Source organism: Mobula hypostoma, chromosome 2, assembly GCF_963921235.1.
Source record: "Mobula hypostoma chromosome 2, sMobHyp1.1, whole genome shotgun sequence".
Taxonomy (NCBI): Eukaryota; Metazoa; Chordata; class Chondrichthyes; order Myliobatiformes; family Myliobatidae; genus Mobula; species Mobula hypostoma.
The window spans coordinates 48,219,433-48,242,772 of NC_086098.1; positions in this window are offsets into that span (position 1 = coordinate 48,219,433).

Genomic DNA, 23,340 nt, shown 5'->3' on the forward strand with positions numbered 1-23,340 from the left:
TTGTTTGTCATTGTGGTGTTTTTTCATTGATTCTGTTGTGTTTCTCTGTACTCCTGTGAACGCCTGCAAGAAAATGAATCCTCAGGTTAGTACATGGTACTTTGATAATAAATTTAGTTTGAACTTTGAACTTCATGGTTGTGAAGTTGAAAGTAACAACTACACTGACCTCCATGGCAAATCAAATAAGGCACACATGTGAGAATGCATTTAAGGTTAACCCATGTCTCAGTGAAGACCGAATATGGACTGAGTGTCTGTCTTTCAAATATCATGCTTTCAGGGGGAGAAAAAGGTTAGAAAAAATTTTAGTGGTACTGTGAATAAGTAAGATGTATTGTTTTACAGCCATTGGTTTGAAAAAGTTATGTAAATGTCATGAGATGCAGAACTGTTGACATCATTTGGAGAGGATACCAGTCTCTTTTACTTGCTCTCTTCAGGGAAAAGAAGGGGAATAATGAAACTCACTGACATGTCGTCACTGACAATTGCAATGGCATTCACTTAATGAGCTTATATATTTCTTTACAGTAAATATACTCTCTTAGCAAACATAAAAGTCAGTACATAAGCAGTCGTTAGAGTGCCATTGGTATCGTTACAATCTCTTTCGGCATGTTATTAAAGGTGAAAAAAGAAAAATAATTTAATAGTAATGAAAGGAAAATCTTGCTGGCTGTTTTAAAAAAAAATCCATTCATGGTCTTGCTGGGAAGGCCAGCATTTAATATCTATTCCCTAGTGCATTTAAGAAAATGGTGATCAGCTACCCTCTTGCACTGTGTTGAAGATGGCCTTACCGTGCTATTTGGCAGGAATTTGCAGGATTTGGATCCAGAATCAAAAATATAGATTGGTGATATTTTTTTCCAAGTTTGAATTTACGACTTGAAGAGGAACTTGCAGAAATGTTTAATACTGCTGTTGCCTGTTGTTCTTTTGTGTTGTTGAGGTCATGGATTTGGAAAGTGCAGTTTGAGCAGCCTTGGTGGAAACCCAGAGAGCCATATGTTTCTTCTACAACTGGTGCCAAGGAATTGTTTTAGATCCACTTGAGAGAACAAACTGAGCACCTTAATATTTCACCTGCATTCCAGTCACTACAGGGTAACTGCTTGACATGTGGAAGAATGGCACTTTTCTAACTTCCCATCCTGACCAGTAAGAAGGGCCAAGACTTGTTAAATTGTTTAATCAAAAATAATTGTCCTCGTCTGCATCATGTGTGGTATGGTTAATTAGAATGGTTTACTCTGTAAATACGTAATTAAATTTACCTGCAGGGTGTTTAAGAATCCACAATGTTTCCCAAAGCATTAAATACTTAATGGCACAAAAGCACCAAGGTTAGATGCAGAAGAATGCAAAACATTTCAGCCAAAGCAGATTAAATATCGGTCTGTCAACATTATTTCCTTGGACAGAAAAAGCAGCAGTTTTGATATTATTTGAGTATCATTCCAATGGAAATTAAGAACCAAAAGGTCCCATCTTTATTGTTAGGCAAATCAATTAGACCAACAAATGACCAAAACTTAAAAGATTTGGGGTTCAGCTTTCATCTGTCTGGGTCCATTTGTTGTTCCATGTACGTGTTTATCTATGTATTGTGTTGTTTTGTTCATGCTGTGAATATGGAAAGGCCAAGCCATTTAAACTCTTTAGTTATCTCTCCAACATTTCAATGAGCTTTTCTTCTCTCGTATAATCTATAGCAAGAACAAACAAAAACACAAAACATGAAATCCTTCTAACACCTTGGGGATATGTATTTCTTGATGTTAAACAGGATTCCAGTAACAAATGCCCATAATTAAGTCAAATTGTTGGGAAATTCATTGAAATCAGATACATTTGGTACTTCTGACATTTTCAGGATTTCAGTTTGTTCTTTGCCATTTCTTTATTTCCTTGAGCATTAGAAAGATTGAAAAGTGATACATGTTTAAAAAATGCTTTCTATTTCTTAATTTACATCAGGAGCATTTACTAGTTACCTGGTGAATTTGATTTGTAGAAAACCAAAACAAATGCTGAAGAAATTTTGAACAAAATAGATATAAGAAGTAAAGGTATGTGTTAGTAGAAATTGCTATTTTCTGTCTATTCTGTGGAAAGTAGTCACTGTCCTGAATTAAGATTGTGGGGAAAAAGACTGTCCTGAACAATCTGCCAATGCTCCACCAGATGTGTATAAGCTGCCAGTTACTCCAATTCTTTCCTCTCACACAAATAAAAAGCAAATACTGGAAGTACTCAGCAAGTCAGACAAGAAATGTTCAGAATAAAAGCAGTTAGTGTTTTAGGGTGGTAACATTTTTTTTAACATTTTTAACATTTCTTTCCTCTCACACAAATAAAAAGCAAATACTGGAAGTACTCAGCAAGTCAGACAAGAAATGTTCAGAATAAAAGCAGTTAGTGTTTTAGGGTGGTAACATTTTATCAGAACTGATATGAAGTATGATGTCATAGAGTATGGTGTCAGAGTATTATGTCACACAGCACAGAAAAATCCCCTTCAGTCACCCATTTATGGCAATCCTACTTTGTTTTCCCCACAATTCCATCAACTGCTTCTGGATTCTACCAATTATTTACATATTAGGGAATCACCAAGGGTCAGAATTTGGATCACTGATGCTCTGTGGCACTAGCTTTACCAATTGCACCACTCTGCTATATCTAATATACTTTGCTTTCCCAGTCATGATGGAAAAACTTCTCTGATAAGAAATTTATTCCTTATTGTTCTAAAGTTCATTACATTGGAATTTGACTCTGATTTACAAATGCTGCTATAAATGGCAATTATAAATCTGTAGCCGTAACATTTACTTTCTTTCAAAGGTCGTCTTTGTTAACTATGACTGATACCATCTTGAAAGTTGAGAAATACGGAGAAGGAAATAAAGCTACATTTTTTTAAATCATGATCAACTATGCATTACCATGGGCAATTACTGCTTTGTTTCAGGAACATTGTTCTTATCAATAAAAATACAGAACAATAACATAATATTAGAAAATGTGTTGGGGATTCTGTTTTGTTTCCAATTTAACAGGAAACTGACAACGATTATAATATTTGCAGAAAGTCTTGACAGGTGTTTCTCCTCTGTCAGTTATGGGTACAGTGAGAGTGAGAGAGAACGAGAACTTCTCTTGATTACAACCAATTTAATATCCAGAAATCTATTGATCCCATTTGAATGAATATCATTACTGAGAAATGATAATCCACTTAGGTAGTGAAATTCAAAGAATCCTCAGCCTTGGAGTGAAAAAAATTCTTCTCATCTCTGTCTGGAATAGCAGACCCCTTATCTTGGCTATGGTCCTGATTACCAGATGAGTGAGCTTCTTAGCTGAAAGGCAAATCACAAAAGCAGAATCTCAAATCCCACAATGCTGCCCTGAAATATTTTAATAGCTTGTTTTTTTAACGTATCTGATAATTAGATTTTTAAAAAAAATCTATTTTAATAGATTTAAGTACTTAAATAAAGTAGCTGAGATTGAGAAATAGGAAAGAAGATATTATTCAAAACACCTTAAAAAGAAAGGAAATGATAATGGCATATACATATATTTTCCATTGTCCATTTCCCAGCTGAAATCTGCAAGAGAAACTTAGAAAATCTACAGCACAATACTGGCCCTTCGGCCCACAATGCTGTGCCGAACTTGTACTTACTTAGGAATTACCTAGGGTTACCCAACACCCTCCATCTTTCTAAGCTTCATGTATCTACCTAAGAGTCTTTTAAAAGACTCTATCATATTCGCCTCCACCACCGTCACTGGCAGCCCATTCCGTGCGCTTATCACTTTCTGGGTAAAAATAAATAATAAATTACCCCTGACATCTCCTCTGTACCTACTTCTAAACACCTTAAAACTGTGCCCTCTCATGTTAGCCATTTCAGCCCTGGGAAAAACCTCTGACTATCCACACAATCAATGCCTCTCATTATCTTGCACACCTTTATCAGGTCACCTCTCATTGTCCGTCGCTCCAAGGAGAAAAGGCCGAGTTCACACAACCTATTCTTATAAGGCATGCTCCCCAATCCAGGCAACATCCTTATAAATCTCCTCTGCACTCTTTCTATGGTTTCCACATCCTTCCTGTGGTGAGGTGACCAGAACTGAGCACAGTACTCCAAATGGGGTCTGGCCAGGGTCCTATACAGCTGTATCATTACCTCTTGGCTGTTAAACTCAGACCTACGGTTGATGAAGGCCAATGCACAGTATGCCTTCTTAGTCAACCTGCGCAGTAGCTTTGAGTGTCCTATGGACTCGGACCCCAAGATCCCTCTGATCCTCCACACTGCCAAGAGTCTTACCGTTAATACCATATTCTGCCATCATATTTGACCTACCAAAATGAACCACCTCACACTTATCTGGGTTGAACTCCATCTGCCACTTCTCAGCCCAATTTTGCATCCTATTGATGTCCCACTGTAACCTCTGACAGCCCTGCAGACTATCCACAACACCCCCAACCTTTGTGTCATCAGCAGATTTACTAACCCATCCCTCCACTTCCTCATCCAGGTCATTTATAAAAATCATGAAGAGAAGGGGTCCCAGAACAGATCCCTGAGGCACACCACTGGTCACTGACATCCATGCAGAATATGACCCGTCTACAACCACTCTTTGCCTTCTGTGGGCAAGCCAATTCTGGATCCACAATGCAAGATCCCCTTGGATCCCATGCCTCCTTACTTTCTCAATAAGCCTTGCATGGGGTACCTTATCAAATGCCTTGCTGAAATCCATATACACTACATCTACTGCTCTACCTTCATCAATGTGTTTAGTTTACTAAGAGTTTGAAAAAAAAGCCATGTTAGCCCATGGCCTCCTCTACTCCCACGATGACGCCAAAATCAGATTGGAGGTGTACCACCTCATACTCTCTCTGGATAGCTTCCAACCTGATGAAATGAACATCAATTTCTCCAACTTACATTAATTATTTCCCATTCCCTCTTCTCTCTTTTTCCATTCCCCATTCTGTCTCCCTTCTCACCCATTCTCCTCTTATTGCTTTCCCATCACTTCCCTCTATTCCCCTCCTCTTTTCTTTTCTTCCATGTCCTCTCCTATGAGATTCCTCTTTTAGCCCATCATCTCTTCCAACTATCATTCCTATTCCTCTACCACACACCTCTTCCCTCACCTATCACCTGCCAGTTTGTACGCTTTCCCTTCCTCCCATCTTCTTTACTCTGGCATCTATTCTTTTCTCTCCAGTCCAGATGAAGGATCTAGGTCTGAATCATCAACTATAATGTATTGCTCAAGATACCCAGCATCCGCAGAAACTCCTGTATTTATTCAATTAAGCATTTTTAAAGAATACTTCCCAGTACAATATAGAGAAAGATATATGTAGAAGAAATAGAATTGAGAGATGCAAAATTTTGGAAAACCCATTAAGTCAATGGAAAAAAGAATCTAAGGATGAACCATCATATCAAATAATAATCTACACATCTCATAGTTAAGGGTGAGAAATAATTTGGAACTGGTCTTTGAGAGCAGCAAGGATAGACGTACAAAGGGCAATTTTAATTTAAGCAAGTTTTTCTGGACCTTGGTTATCTTGGTAGGCGATATCCTTGTATAGGTTTTAAATACCTAAGGGCGAATGGTCAAAAGCAGCAGAGGTATCTGACTCTATAGTAAATGGCATTTCAGTGTACAATGACACCCATCTACAATGGATAAGTATTTCTGGTTATGGTAAACTTAATGCAATTCGACAGATCAAACTTAAAGCTTGTTTTCTTACTTTATTTTCCGTGAAAGTGAAAATTAACAAAATGGAAGAGAGTTAATTGTATTTGTGATGAAGGAACTCCTGTTTATGACGGTAACTTCTAATGGATCTTTCATGTTCATTTACTTTCTGCACAAAAAAAAATCCTTGATGTTATTATTTCCTCTTTTAAACCAGCTGGTGAGGAGTCAATTGCAACCCAAAGAGAAGAGGCACTTCTAAAGTTCAGAAGAGTGTGCAAATGCAATTTTGGTCATGTAGGTTTGCTTGAGTTTCAATGTGAACATTCTGGACAAATATCTCACTATTCCAGTCTCTGTAAGTGACTGTACATTATCAGGCCGTCACATAGCCTTTATTTAATGGATCTTTAAACCCTTTTTAATTACATTCCCAGAACATGAGTATTGTTGGCATGGTTGACATTTACTGCCCACCTCTAGTTGCCTTATTTTAAAGCAGCTGAATGGCTTTACCCCAAATTCCCATCAGCTGAACAGCAGAGGTAAACTTAAGCCAAATCTTAATAAAATAATTCAAACTTCTTTATTTCATATATATGCTCTTTCAATAAGTTTTAGCATTTAGTTTCATTACTGAATGTTTATTTGTGGTCAATTTTGTTTCCATTGTGTTTTTTTATAAGAGAAGTGTAGAAAAATTGGTGCCTAATGGAACAACACACAGAAATGTCGATAGCAATACTATCAAAAAAGCATTTTATCATTATAGATTTTATAAAATTGCAAAGCACTGAAAGTTCAGGTTCAGAATCTAATCACATAACACTGGATATCTTCTAAGCTCATATATTTCTTCAGCAATGGCAGTTTTGCGGAACATTGAGTTCCATTTAAGATATTATTGCAATCTGCAAATATTGGAATGCAGAAGGCTCAAGGTATAAAAATCTGATATTGTACAATAGACTATAAGCTTCTATTGTTTGTGAAGCCACAGGTGCACTCATCTGTTCCTGACCATCAAAGGCTGCATTGCAATAATTTGTACAGCTACATATAAAGTTCATCAATCAGGTGCAGGGGCTGCTCAGGAAAGAAAGAAAGGTATTACTTGCTTTCACAACTTCAAGATAAGTCAATGAGAGAAAATGTTCGCAGTTTCTTCAAAATGACTGGAATTTCTTGTGATAAACATAGTTATGTTAAGAGATTTATTACTGTAATTATTGCACATTGAAGCATAAAACTGCTTGTTCATAAACATTTTGCTGCCTTTGATCTGACAGCTGGTAAAGCTTACTGGTTGTGCTTTCAGTTATCACTATGAATTAAAGTTGTTAGTATGTATGTTGGCTTGACATAGTTGTTACCATTCTCTGGAAAGCTATGGCATATGACACAAGACCATTTAATGTACTTCACAATGCAGGTGTTGCTCTATATAACTGTAGTCTTCACTTGAACTGAATTTATAAGCATCATCAAGAACAGAATCTAATATTTTTGAAAGCCTTATGTTGAAATGCAAGAAAATGGTTAGAAATGTTTAGATATTGACAAGAGAGACAATAAGAAAGGAGCAAACTGGAAGAGGGAACATTCTGGAAATGGAGACTGAATCTATGTTAAACATATGAGGTGCAACTCATCATATGATGTTGCAATTCAGCAAAAGGAAGAGTAAAATACCAAACAACAGGAATTCTGCAGATGCTGGAAATTCAAGCAACATACATCAAAGTTGCTGGTGAACGCAGCAGGCCAAGCAGCATCTATAGGAAGAGGTGCAGTCGACTTTTCAGGCCGAGACCCTTCGTTAGTCCTGACGAAGGGTCTCGGCCTGAAACGTCGACTGCACCTCTTCCTATAGATGCTGCTTGGCCTGCTGTGTTCACCAGCAACTTTGATGTATGTTGCTTTAGTAAAATACCAATACACTTCTAATTTAATGTTCATGTATCTTTATATTTTAATTTAGAAAGCAGGTATTCGACTGCTATCACCAGCAGACTTACTAGTGAGTGTACTGTATGACTGGAGGCTACATTGGCCTCAATATTGGCAAGTATCTGCGGTAAATGGCAAAGAGAAACCATTTACCACTGGCCACGAAGGAAGACCCTGACAAAGACCAAATGATGTCTGCGGATGGAGCTTCCTTTTCCTGCAAGCCTGCTGCTCTCAGACTTCAGCATGTTGATCCCTGATGCCCAGTACATGCGATGCCATCAATCAGACTGAAAGTATTCTCAGAGACAATCTGTCAGGAAGCAAAAAAAAACATAATTGTTAATTATTTTAAAAAAAATTTTACAATGCACCGTTAAAGCTTTGAACATGATGATACTGAAGCTGAATTACCATAAGTATCATTAAAAACATTAAAAATGCAAAGAAATAGCACAAGTATCATATCAAATCACTGAAGATTTTTGTCTGCTGCACCATACATATTAATCAAAACTCTGACAGCAGATTGAGAATAGGTATTCAGTATCCCCGTAGGATACTTGTTTGTGAGTCATGGCAAGGATTGGCAACAGAGAGCCAGGCATCCACAATGATATCAGACAGCCTGAAACTCTCAATTTGACATCAATTGCACACATATATTGCTCAGATGAGGAAATGCATGTGCTTCACTTACAGAAGCAGATCTGCACATGATAATTAAAGTTGATCTGACCTGACCTGAGCCTCTACCAGGGTACCCAAGCTTCTTTCAGGATAGTGTAATGGTAAATATTTATTGTGATGTCAATGGCCTCTGGTTCCCTAAATCATTGCTGATCTATCTATCTATCTATCTCTCTCTCTCTCTCTATCTCTCTCTCTCTCTCTCTCTCTCTCTCTCTCTCTCTCTCTCATATTCATACACACAAAATGCTGGAGGAATCCAGCAGGCCAGGCAGCATCAATTGGAAAGAGTAAACAGCTGATGTTTCAGGCCGACACCCTTCGTCAGGACTCTAATGAGTCCCTCTTCAGTCTCGATGAAAGGTCTCAGCCCAAAACATCCACTGTTCACTCTTTTCCAAGAGTAAACAATCCTGCTGAGTTCCTTCAGCATTCTGGGTATACTACTTTGATTTCCAGCATCTGCAGATTTTCTCTTGTTTGTGTTGCTGATCTCTCTCTGATTGATTTACCCAGTCCTCTCCATGTATGACACCATCCTCCAGTGACCGTGTATCTCTAACCTGTCAGTGCTTGCACACTTGTGTGAGTTCATTCAGGAGCCACTCAGCAATGAGTATTCATCTGTAATTCCCCCACAATCATTTGAAGGTTAGCAACCTTTGGTCTCTGAGTTGTATCAATCGTCCCTGCCACCAGAGCACATTCAAGGTTGAAGATTCAAGATTGTTTAATGTCATTTCCAGTGCATGAGTGCAAAGGAGAAGGAAACAATTGAGGATGCAAAGCAGCACTGAAAAAGCATAATAAAGAAAATGATAATTTCTTATCATTATCTATCTAAGGTTGATAGATTCTTGATTGGTCAGGGCGTGAAGGGATACGGGGAGAAGGCAGGAGATTTGGGCTGAGAGGAAAATTGGATCAGCCATGATGACTTGGCGGAGGAGACTCACCAGGCCAAATGGCCTAATCCTTCTATATCTTATAATTTAAAAACACAATAAAGTTAAATATATGAGATTGCTTCTATACATAGGTTGATTGTATGTCCTTAAAATAGTGCATCATAAGATTATCTGTATGGTACATAAGGAGACGCTAACGGGAAATGATAAGGTAGTGGAGGTGGGGGTGGGGACATGGGTCAGCAATGATGATGTAACCTAAGTAGCTATCTTTGTAGAGCTCCTGGTGATGTCGATGCAAATGCAAATTGAGATATGCCCACCTGAATGTCCTGCCAACTATCTGACTCATGTTAGTAATGTATGGCTATGTGTTTAGGGAGAGTTAGAGGTGTAATTCTTCAACATGACAGCAGGCAGCTTATTTTGTGGTCAAATAAATGACAGCATCACTGGCAAATACATGAGGTAAGTGGCCACCTGGACAAAGTGCCTTGAAGATTCTATCCATGATGAATCAGTACCCACGGAATGTAAATTTTGACCGATTGGCTACTTATCTCTGGGTGGACACTGAATATCTACCTCAGTATTAGACTGGTGACTTGATGGTGTAAACATAAAATACTCTGCAGATGTTGGGGTCAAATTCCCATTCGGATATGTCCTCCTCTATTGCCATGATGAGGCTAAACTCAGGTTGGAAGAGCAACACCTCATATACCGTCTAGGTAGTCTCCAGCCCCTTGGTATGAACATAGAATTCTCCAACTTCCGGTAATTCCCTCCCCCTCCCTTCCCCTATCCCTATTTCACTCTGCCCCCTCCCCCAGCTGCCTATCACCTCCCTCATGGTTCCGCCTCCTTCTACTACCCATTGTGTTTTCCCCTATTTCTCCTTCACCTTTCCTGCCTATCACCTCCCTGCTTCCCCTCTCCCACCCCTTTATCTTTCCCCTTACTGGTTTTTCACCTGGAACCTACCAGCCTTCTCCTTCCCACCCTCCCCCCACCTTCTTTATAGGGCCTCTGCCCCTTCCCCCTTCAGTCCTGACAAAGGGTTCCGGCCCGAAACGTTGACTGATCATTTCCACAGATGCTGCCCGACCTGCTGAGTTCCTCCAGCGTGTTGTGAGTGTTGACTTGATGGTGTTTTGTTACTTTCTCATAAAAGTTAGAGTGATTAGTTCTTCAGAGGAGAAGCAGATTTTCAATACTTCATTCTAGGTATACCTTGTGTTTCTCATTTTTAGATGTAAAGGAGGAGGACATTGTCTCTATTTTTATCTGTGTATCCTTCGAGGGTGCTGACTATAAAAATTCACTGTACTCTGCCCAAATGCTTGTTTGTCCAATTTGCTCCTGGTCTGTGACCTGAAGTGAAGTCACAACCTGGTCCTGTTGAAGGGGTCTCGGCCCGAAACGTCAACTATACACTTTTCCATTGATGCTGTCTGGCCTGTTGAGTTACTCCAGCATTTTCTGCATGTTGCTTGTCTCTAATCTCCTGGTGGCTGAACTTCAAGCAGTTCAGAAGAGCAGGAATTTTACTTCTTGGCACCAGAATGCTCAGCCCAAATTTAGGGCCCACACACCACATCTGAGGGTTTGGTATTACCCTTCATATGCATCTGTAGTGGAGCCCCAGGGCGATTGCTGATTAGTTTATATAATCATTGCTAATCTATACGGCTTGGTGACAGGGAAGATTGATAGCATTCAAAGACCAAAGGTTGCTGACATTCTGAAGATTGTGCAGGAATCAGAGATTAATCTCCTGGCAACTGCTGCAAATCAAAGCAAAATACAAACAGTATTAAAGTTTTTAAAAAAAAATCCTCTTGTGTATTAATTATAAGAAAACATTGGAGGGGTAACATCTTATGTATTCAGCCAAAACTGATGATTCTAAAAGGACCAAATAAGTAGAAAGGTTAATGAGTAAATGACAGTTTGAGGTTAATTTAGAAAGAGTCAAAGGGGCAATGAGAAAGAATTAGCTTGTTAACTCTTTCCACACTGAATGAATGAAAGTAGGATAGGTTTTTGTGTAGACTCATACCTTCAGTGGCCCATGAAAAGCTTACGATAAATTGAGTGTGAAAATAAATAGGTGTGATGACACTTAGCTGTAATGTTGCATTTGCCATGCATTCCAAACCACTTACAGTGAAAAATGAAGCTGCCAATGTGGTATGCGAAGGTAAAACGGTGGTTACCGAGGGGAAAAATCACTTGCTAAATGTAGACATCTCAAATCTGACAGCGTGCTCTACACAAGTCTGAATTACAGAAGAATTAGTTAAATTAATCTGTCATGAGGTACATGCATAAGGGGGTTGACATGTGAATCATTGCTGAGAAAGATGGCAAGGGTACAGCCCTAAACTGGAAAAATAGGTTTGTTTATAAAATAAAATAATTGACTACCTTTTCAGGAATGTGTTGCAATCATGCTTGGCTTTGGAAGGAACAGGTGGTAAATGATTTTTCATTTGTTTTAAGATTTTAGGCATCTTGGCCCATTTATAATCCCTGTATGTTAATTTGTTGTAATTCTGCTGTTCGTGTTACAGTGAAAGCAGTAAGACATATGAAGCAGTGTCAGTTCCTTGGCTCTTTGATTCTCCCAATACTTACCAATATGGTGATCCGAATAACTAGCCTCGGAGTTTTAAATTGAATATATTGGTTTATCTACAATTACCATAATGTCACTGTAGCAGTCCTAAAGACAATAGAAATGTAAACACAAATTATGCTGAATTCTTTTCATAATTGTTTGTGTTAATTTGAAGAGAGAAGTACACAAGAAGCAGGTCCTTTAACAAAAATGACCATGAAGTGATGTGATTTATCACATTGCTACTTGCAGGCCTATAATTAATCAAACCCAGAAAAAAAGGTACTGATTGGATAACTCTACTAGGGGCTAGTACAGACTTGATGGGCCAAATGTTCTCCTTTTGTGCTTTGGCAGTTTCACGGCTATTTGTCATTATTTGTTGGGATTTAAGGAGACCCCAGAAAAGAAGCTGGAACTTTTAACATTATCTACTCAGGTACAAACATTTTTTTAAAATTAAATGCAATCGTGAACAATAGCCAGATTAGAAATGCTGATCAAGTCAACTAGTTCCCAAAGAGAACTCTGATAGGCCATTCAGATGGTTCACTGCTGCTCAGCGATAGAACACAATTGAAAAGTTGAAAAGGTATTGAATATTTATCTATGTTTGTTAAAGAATTGATGTGATTAGAAAACAGTTGAAAATTCGCAGAAGTGATTTTCAGTAATTTAAATTCAGATCACTCATGGATGTTGGATTTAAGCTGTCTGTACCATTTATGATAATCCAAATTTGTACAATATTCATTAAACATATTCAAAATTGCAAAATGCTATTTTGTTACCTTACAAACTCTCTGTGTACATGTGCCAATTAAAGCATGTTTGGTTGGAGTTTGCAATGTACAGATTTGAGCACCAATTATCTTATTTCCAAAATCAGCAACCAAAAATTATGCATTAAGAAACCCCAAGGGAGAGAAAAACAGATTGAAAGTCCAATAAGAGAAGCCTACTCTGGAAAATTCCCTGATATCAATTTTAGAAGTCAAAATAAGTCCAAGCATATCATCTAGTCCATGTACTAAACCACCCAACAGACTGATTAGTCCCAATAATGAGAGGTCTTTATATTTACCCACAGTTCATAACTTAGGGATGAGGTGATGTCAGTCAGGAGGGAAAGGCACCTACGTCTACAGAAATTCCACTGGATGTTATCCCAGAAGTTAATATTAGAGTTCTGGTTTCCCTTCATTGGGATTGCTAGGATTAGACATTAGAGTTTTTGACCCATGCAGCAATGCCACACAAAACCAAAGCCTTGCTTCCATTTTTGATATAAATATACATTATCAAAAAAAACCCAAAAGAACGGTGAACATGGCATGGTACTAGCTTTTTAGCTACATATACGATTTGAAATAAATTGAGCCTGGAATGACAAACAGTATAATTTCTCTGCCTAAGAAGACTTTTCTCTTTAAAAGCAGTTTATCTGCTATTACATTATATTCAGCAATTGCAAGACAAACTATTTTGGGTTGTAAGCTTATTGCTTCAAGATTATAACCACTGTGTCAATGGCAATGTTGTTAAAATTAGCATAATCTACAAAATCTATGGTATAGGTTTTCTTCAAATTAAGACATCTAATATTTGAACACACCTTTTGAAACCAGGAGCACTGAGCAAGAATTTGAATAAGTCAAAAGAAATTATTTTGATCTGGGCAGAAAATTTTGTTCAAAGTGACCTGTGTTGAATTCTTGGTATGTGCTCCCACCGTGCAAAACTCCGCACTTGGAATGCAAATTTGTAAAATCTTCCTTTATAAGTGAGGCTTAAAGGAAATTAAATTTGTCATGGTGAAGAAAAACCTTCGATTCAATCTTGAGGATCAGATTGTGTCTGCCTCAAAATATTCAATTTATATATTTTCCTATATCATATACCTCCAATACACATTTCATTGTATATCATGATCTTACTCTATAACTATTTTTGATGAAACAACCTGTAATTGATTAAAGACCTTTAATTGGCAGAATATTGGAAAGGAAGTGGAGTTTGGATGTGATGAAATTTGGAACAAAATTTCTGGATGTATATTTTCAGAAGAGTTTGGATGGTGAAAAGAAATGAAGTAAGGCAAATGATTTTGAGAAATAATTCCGGAGAGGAATTTTGGAATATAGGGTCTTACTGCCAGGGGTTTGAGTAAAGGCTTGTTTGGAGAATGCGCAGGGAGGGTAAAATGATATCATAGAAGGATGTGTAGACCAAGAATATATTTTGAAGGACATGGTAGAAGATATTGGACATTGAGAGAAAACAGGCTTTTCAACTCATCATTTCTGTCCTATTTTTCATTCAGTTCATGGAGGATGTTTATCTTCACTTCATTTCCCAGGCTTTGATTTTTTAAAGTTTAGAGACATAGCATGGTAAGAGGCCTTTCCAGCCCGATGCACCCACGCCATCCAATTATACTCACGTGACCTATTAACCTACTAATCCGTACATATTTGGAACGTGGGAGGAAACTGGAACACCCGGACGAAACCCTTGCAGTTATGGGGAAAGGATGTAGAAACTCCTTACAGACGGAGGTAGGAATTGAGCCAGGGTGACTGGCACTATAATAGTGTTACACTAACTGCTAAAACTACCATGCTACTCTTAAATTTTCCTTTTTTCCTGGATAACTCTAAAACCTGCCTTAAACGAGTAGGGTTTATTACAACTGCTTTACTCTTTGTAAAATCAACCTTTAATTAATTTTATTAATGGTTTGAAGAGCTTGAATTAATTTAATATTATTATTATAGATTTTAAGCTTTTCTTACATAGGGATCTGATGGGGAACTGTAGAGGATTAATCATATAGCGTGTGGCAAGTATTGTCCAGAAGCCTGAAGTATTTATGGGTAAGTCAACATCAAATACTCATTGCATCTAATTGAATAATCCTGAAGCCATGACCTGGTGTGCTGGAGATTGTTATTAGGGATATCCTGAACTTGTCTCTGTTTTGAGTATTTGTGGAAGAATTTAGGCATCTAGAAAATATTGCAGGAGCTTGCAGCTGGAGGAAATCTATAAGAAGAGTTGCACGAACATTTTATTAGTCTTTCTGTTTCTTTGTCTCATTTTAGGCTTGGCATTAAGAATCTGAAAAATAGCAGATTTAAAAAGAATTAGAGGTAAATAACCTGCTTTCAGAACAGAGAGTGAATGAACTTCAATTGATCTGGATAACACTGAATCTCTGGATTAAAATTTGCTTCATTCAATCTACAGCACTCTAAAATAATCTTCCCCTTCTATAAATTGAACTAAACACAAGACCCTTCTTGTCTTGAAATTCTGTTACTTATTAGAAATGTTATTTTATTATAAAGCAAATGTTTTTGGAAAAAAGGGTTATGTAGGTTCTTTATTAGGAAAGAGACATAAACAGTGCTTGACCTTTACAGATGTCACTTATTACAAAGGTGTAGATCTAGACCAGTCATAATGTAAGACCAGGGGTCAGGTGCTGGATATTGTTCAGTGACACATGCTGACAATTATATCCCAGGATTATTGTCTGCCTATCAGAAAAGATCAATTCTGTTCCATGATACATAGTTCTGCACTGTTGCTGCTTTTAAAGTCCTCACATAGAGAACAGTATGAAGTGATAGAAAGAAATTGCAGGCGGATTAAGAGCCTGATTGGCTGTAATGTGAATGCCCCTTCAGGGCAGTCATCACCTTTATATCTGATGATAAAGCTGTTAGCTCTATATGAGCACTTACAATTTGTGTCCTGGGAAAGAGTGAACACAACAACCAAATGCTAAATTGTGCATGGACTCAGAACTGAATGTCTGGAGTGTAGATTAAACCTGTATCTTCCAGTTGAAAGGCATCACTAAGTGAAAAGTGCAGTGCAGTCAGGCCACTGTTAAGATGAATATCACTAAGAGTCCTGATAAAGGGTTTTGGCCTGAGACATTTATTCCCCTCCGTGGATACTGCCTGACCTGCTGAGTTCCTCCAGCAATTTTGCGTGCGTTACTCTAGATTTCCAGCATCTGCAGAATTTCTTTTGTTACAGATTCTCTGAGTCCTGCTGCTTTTTGAGTTACCACAAATTGGAGCAACGTGCTCGTGATTTGCCAACTTGCACTCACTATGAATTTGCTGCCTCCACTCATCCTTAATGTAATGCAGGTAAAAAGCAGTGATTGGAGGAGAGTTGTCAACTTTATTTGTCACCCCTGGTTATGACTTTTATAAATGAAAGAGAACAGCTGTAGGAATAAAGTCTTATGGTCCATATTAAGCATAATACTCCATGTAAGCATTCAAATCTCTTTGCCCAGACAAAGTACACAGTACTCGAGTGGGAAGATGTAAAACCAAGAAGATATTTAAAAGCAAGAATTTATACATTTGGTCATGAATAGCTGGCACATTGGATCTATAACTACCAGTGATGCTTATTCACTTCCATAGATGCTGCCTGACCTGCCAAAATCCTCTAGCATTTTGTGTGTGTTGCTTCAAAATAATGCATTGCCTTGCTTCAAATGAGATAATTCAATATGTAGTACAGTTAATCTCGTGACACTCTGCATGGAGGCACCAGCTTCCAGACTGGTTTATTAATGAAACTTTTAAAGCCCAAAGGGCAAGATAGGAGATGTGATCTAAATCTTGTCAACTTCTCACAAATGCATTCTCACTCAGAAGATACTACTTTTCCCTTACAAGGGCTGACTTGTCTGGTTCTTACCTATAAGATTTACTCATAGCCTGTTGTGAGCATGCATTGGAAGTTACCATCAGTTTTCACATCTGCTCTCTGAGGAACCAGATATCCAGTTAGAGGCAGGGGCTTGAAAAATATACTTCACGGTCTAAACTGCCTTTATTCAGGTGAATCAATTCAATGCTGCTGTACTAATTTCAAATGGAAAACAGGTTTTATTTTCTCATTTATAACATTCTTTTGAAAGTGTATCTTTCATATTAATCAATTCCTTTGTACAGAATTCATCCAAACATTTATTAGAAACTATTTCAAGCCTCACCTACCAAGCTTTCTTTGGAAGTTATAACCAAACATCAATGATTATAAATGCTAGAATATCTTTCACATTCAGTATGCCATTCAGGGTTAAAATTTGTTCATGTTCACTTCTGTAATTATACTTGTAAATAAATACGACTCCCAGCAGTCAGAGACCTCCTGTTCATTTTCAAATTCAGCTTTGAAGAAATTTGAATCAGAACAGTTCATATTTCCATCTATTGATTTAAAGTTGAATACATGGGACAAACTTACTGTAAACTTCTATTCAAATTCAAACCTTTTGAAAGCAATATGGCGACTGTGTGTTTGTTAGTGGATTAATACTGATAATTAATTAACTAATCGCCAATTACCAAATGAACCAATAATCTAATAATCTAAATAAATTGTTCCTGTGATAAAGCCAATTGCTGTTTTATTCTATTAAAGCAAATCTATCAATTGCCTTAAAAACAAAAAAAACCTAAAGTGATCAACTTCACGATCTCTTTTTAAATCCAAGTAGATCTACTTTGCATACCTATCTGTTGATGTTTAGATTCATGAAGTAAAAGGCAGAAAAACAGTTCCAATCTGCAAATAAATAAAAGGAATCTGGCACATAGTTAGAGTTTTAAAAACTTTATAGTGTCAGGCATTAAACCATTAAATATTCATTTAGTGCTAAAGAAATTATTTTGAGACCACACCGTCAAAAGCGCATAATTGAATATCTTCTATTCTAATAGAGATTGAGAAGTAATAGCTATTAAATTATCTGCCATTGCTAATTTCCTTTCAAAAGCAATACACTGTGTCTGTGGGGCTAATGTGAAACTGCACACATACAAAATTAGTGTGGTTCTCACTTGCTGTTTATTAATGTCCATCCTCTTTGTGTAGCTTTGCTTAATGTGACTGCACACTGTGACACAGCATGAGTAGCTCTAAGTTTCTCCGATGATCCCAGAGCGAAACTTCAGTCCTTTCTTTCGTAACCATTCCTTCAGCAGATGCGGAACACAGTTTAATAACTGAAAGTACCCAGTGGCTAAAAATTTCATTAGTTTGAAAAAAATAAAAGGAGACATTTTATCAATAGCTTGATATTGGTGGGCTTTTTGTCAATTTGACCCATATCTAATTAGATTATTGTTGCAAGTGAGACAACTGTTTCTACAGCGACCTAATGTTCTGCCTATTATGTGCACATGATCTATAACCTTTTAAAATACTACTGTGGGAAAGCAGCACACTTCACTGCAGACACAAGCCATAGATTCCTAACAGGTGGCAGTCTTTCCCTTAGCAACATTTGTTACAGAATCTCTATGTTCAGTATATTGGAAATATCAGGGGGCACAGTTTCCTACCAGGTATCCAGGGGAAATAAGTAAAGAGAATGTAAGAAGCTATAATCAACATAAGTACAAGCAGCTGCTGTGGGTTTATGAACTTGGTTGAGATCTGTAGCTCAAGGGGCGTAAGGTTTCAAATGATTTGTTGCTATCTGCAGCGCCACCTCCTGACCTTTGTAAAATAAAACAGCTTAGGAAGACTGGTAAAAACTTCTTCAGCAATGTGACAATTATCTCTCCTCTGGTTAATTGTACCTAGGCTATATTTATCCATGGATGTCAAACAAGTGTGAGCAAGCAAAGAGATGATAACATTGGTGAAAATTTTAAGAACATACTTGAATCTTGTTCCTAGTCTTAAAAAAAACACGAAAATGAGTCCAAGGAATTGTTCACAATCTCTTAAAGGTCAATTATGGGAAATTCCAAAGTTATTACTTAAGTTGGGGAAGAAGGGGAGGGGAACTATTTTAATCTGCTCTTAGCAATAAAACAGGACTATCAGAATGCACAACTTATTCTGAAGAATTCTATTCACTCCAAGACTGAATGCCCGCTCTGTCAGACCATAAAATATATAAGTATCTTTTAATGAGAAACATGTAGGATAGTTTCATCTCCCACAGAGGTTTTTTGAAATTACTAATTCTGATAACATAGACATATTAGGATTGAGATAATTAAATTCTGCTTCCTATGTAAAGCAAACGTGGTGATGGCTAACTGAGAAACCATATTCTTGAAGTTTTATGAATGTAAATAAACCCTTTTAAATCAAACATTTAAATATTTACACATATAAAGGTAAGCAGTAAAGTGTGGCAAATTCAAATTCGATGCTTTAAAAGCAAACATCTAAATAGTCTATGTTTCGCTGAGAACTGCCACATGGAAGCACCAGAGTTCACCCATAACAAGTTTGGGATGTCTGTATACGGAATCCTGGAAGTCCTGGCAGTTATTCGCTACTGTCATTCACTGGTGCCTTGCACTGGACTGTAATGTAGTCCAGCAGAAGACCACGAAGTTCCTGCAGTTTCTTAGCACTTACACTAGGGAATTCACCTGTGGAACTTGGCACAGAACAGTATCAAGACTGACTTCAATCAGGAAGAGTGGCTATGAGTGACTAATTTTATTTACATTTTTCTCTCTGAGTTCAGTTAGATTTTTTCAGTATTCTTAAATGCCTATAAATGCATTTCTAAAAATTTTAGCTATTTTAGTTAATTAAAAAAAAATTAAAAGTATTTAATTTTAATAGCGTTTAAAAGTTTCAAAGAACACAGGAGGTGAGGCTTAGCCAAGCCCTAGGTGAAGATTGGGTTGTAGGAGTCCTACCGCCGTGCGGGGCATCTGAATGATGTTGGAGCTTGATTCATCCAGGAAGCTAGAATTGGGAGATCTGTCAGTTCACTCTGACTTTATTTGTTGGAAGTAGTTGATTTCACTGGAATTGTACAGAGAAAAGATGTTTGAAGAGAATCTGCACTCAGTGGCCACATTATTAGATACATCCTGGACCTAACGAAGTGACAACTGAGTGTATGTTCCTGGCCTTCTGATGCTATAGCCCAAGGTTGAAAGTGTTGTGCATTCTGCAAAGCTCCTCTCTACTCCTCTGTTGTAACATGTGGGAATTTGAGTTACTGTGGCCTTCCTTTCAGCTTGAACCAGTCTAGCCATTCTTCTCCGATTTCTCTCATGAACAAGGCATTTTCGCCCACAGAATTTCCATTCATTGTTTTTTATTGTGTTTTTTTGTAACATTCTCTGTACACTCTAGAGCCTACGTACCTCAGATTTTGGAATCTTCTCCCCATTTTCTCCACTTTTATTCCTTCTACCAAAGTGCATGACCATACATTTCTCTAACTGTATTCCATCTGTCATTCCTTTGCCCATTCTCCTAATCTGTCTAAGTCCAGCTGCAGCCTCCCTACTTCCTCAACACCACCTGCTCCTCCACTTATCTTTGTAAACTTGGCCACAAAGCCATTCATTCCATCATCCAAATCATTGACATATAATGTAAAGTGAAGTGGTCCCAGCACCGACCATGTAGAACACCACAAGTCACAGACAGCCAATCAGAAAATGTTCCCTCTATTCCATCTCTTTGCCTCCTACAAATCGGCCAGTGCTCCACTCAGGTTAGTATCTTTCCTGTAATACTATGGGCTCTTATCTTGCTAAGCAGTCTCATGTGTGGCACTTTGTCAAAGACCTATTGAAAATCCAAGTACAGAACATCCACTGATTTTCCTTTGTCTATCCTGCGTGTTATTTCCTCAAAGAATTTCTGCAGATTCATCAGGCAAGACTTTCAGTTAAGGAAACTGTGTTGCATTTGGCAGCATGTGTCCCCATTTAGTCAGAAATCCCATCCATAACAATCAACCATCATCTTCCCAACCACTGAGGCCAGGCTAACCAGCCTATAATTTCCTGTTTTCTACCCCTATGCATTGGTGAAGAGTGGAATTTGCAATTTTCCGGTCCTCTGGACCAATGCCAGAATCTAGTGATTCTTGAAAGATCATTACTAATGCCTCCACAATCTCTTCAGTTACCTCTTTCAGAACTGTCAGATGAAATCCATCTGGTCCTGGTGACTTATCTACCTTCAGACCTTTCAGCTTCCCAAGCACCTTCTCCCTAGTAACAGCAACTGTGCTCACTTTTGCCCCCACCAGATTCTTGAGCATCCAGACTACTACCCTCCACAGTGAAAACTGATGCAAAATACTTATTCAGTTCATCTACCATTTCCTTACCACCTCTGCCTCCGCCATTATTCCCATTCCTGCATCATTTTCCAGCAGTCCAGTATCTACCATAGCCTTTCTCTTTCTCTTTATATATCTGAAAATAGTTTTGCTATTCTTTTTATTATTATTGGATAGCTTCATATTTCATCTTTTCACTCTGTATGGCTTTTTGGTTGCCTTCCATTAGTTTTTAAAACTTCTCCAATCCTCTAATTTCCCAATAATTTTTGCTCTATTATAGGGCTTCTCTTTTGCCCTTATGTTGACTTTGACTTACCTTCTCAGCCAAGGTTGTATCATCCTGCCTTTAGAATACTTATTCTTTGGAAAATACATATCCTGTGCCTTCTGAATTTCTCCCAGAAACTATAGCCATTGCTGCTCTGTCGTCATCACTGCCAGTATCCTCTTCCAGTCAACTTTGGCCAGCTTCTCTCTCATTCCTCTATAATGCCATTTACTCCACTGTAATACTGATACATCTGACTTTAGCTTCTTGCTCTCAAATTGTAGGGTGAATTCTAAAACATTATGGTTCCTTCACCTTAAGCTCCCTAATCAAATCTGGTTCATTACACAATACCCAATCTAGAATACCTGAACCCCTAGTGGACACAACCACAAGTGGCTCTAAAATAGCCACCTAGTATGCATTCTACAAAGTTTCTCTCTGCAATCTGATTTTCCCAATTGATCAGCATATTGAAATTCCCCACGACTATCATTACATTGCCCTTTCAACATACATTTTCTAGCTCCCATTGTAGTTGGTAACCCACGTCCTGGCTACTGTTCAGAGGACTGTATGGAACTTCCTTTGGTTTTTTTTCCCACCCTTTCAGTTCCTAACTCTATCCACAATCATTCTACATCTTCTAAACCTTTGTCACCTCTTTCTAAGGATTTGCTTTCATTTTTTACCAACAGAGCCATGACATTCCCTTTGCCTACCTACCTGTCCTTTTGAGACAACGTGTATTCTTGCACGTTAAGCTCCCAACTAAATTCTTCTTTCAGCCATGACTCGTGAAAATCTGTCAATCTCTAACTGAGCTACAAGATCATCTACCTTATTCAATGTACTGTGCGGATTCACATATAACACCTTCAGTCCTGTATTCGTAACGCTTTTTTGATATTGTCTCCCTGTTACACTGCAATTCATTCCGTTGACTGAAATTTTGCCCTGTCATCTGCCTGACCTTTTTGCCAGTCACAGTACACATGTCCCTACTTATACAGCAACTGTCCTCTCACTCAAGTTATACAGCAAATATCCTCTCACTCAGTTATACAGCAATGGTCCTCGCACTCAGTTGTACAGCAACTGTCCTCTCATTCAGTTATACAGCAACTGCCCTCTGACTTAGTTATACAGCAACGGACCTCTGACTCAGATATACAGCAACGGTCCTCTCACTCAGTTATACAGTATCTGTTCTCTAACTCAGTTATACAGCAATGGTCCTCACATTCAGCTAAACAGCAACTGTCTTCTCACTAAGTTATACAGGAACGGTCCTCTCACTCTGTTATACAGCAACTGTCCTCTCAATCATTTCCACAGCAAACTGTCCTCTCACTCTGTCATACGGCAACTGTCCACTTTCTCAGTTATACAGCAACGGTCCTCTCACTCTGTTATACAGCAAATGTCCTCTCACTCACTTATACAGCTACGGTCCTCTCACTCACTTAAACAGCAACGTTCCTCTCACTCAGTTATACACCAACGGTGGTCATACTCAGTAATACAGCAACGGTGGTCTCACTCAATTATACAGCAACGGTCCTCACACTCAGTTATACAGCAACGGTCCTCTCACTCAGTTATACAGTATCTGTTCTCTCACTCAGTTATACAGTAACGGTCCTCTCACTCAGTTATACAGCAATGGTCCTCTCACTCAGTTATACAGTAACTGTCCTCTCACTCTGTTATACAGCAACGGTGCTCTCATTCAGTTATAAAGCAACAGTCCTCTCACTCAGTTATACAGTAATTGTCCTCTCACTGAGATATGCAGTAACGGTCCTCTCACTCAGTTATACAGCAACGGTCCTCTCATTCAGTTATACTGCAACTGCCCTCTGACTCAGTTATACAGCAACGGTCTTCTCACTCAGATGTACAGCAACAACCCTCTCACTCTGTTATACAGTATCTGTTCTCACACTGACATATACAGCAATGGCCCTCTCACTCTGTTATACGGCAACTGTCCACTTCCTCAGTTATACAGCAACGGCCCTCTCACTCAGTTATA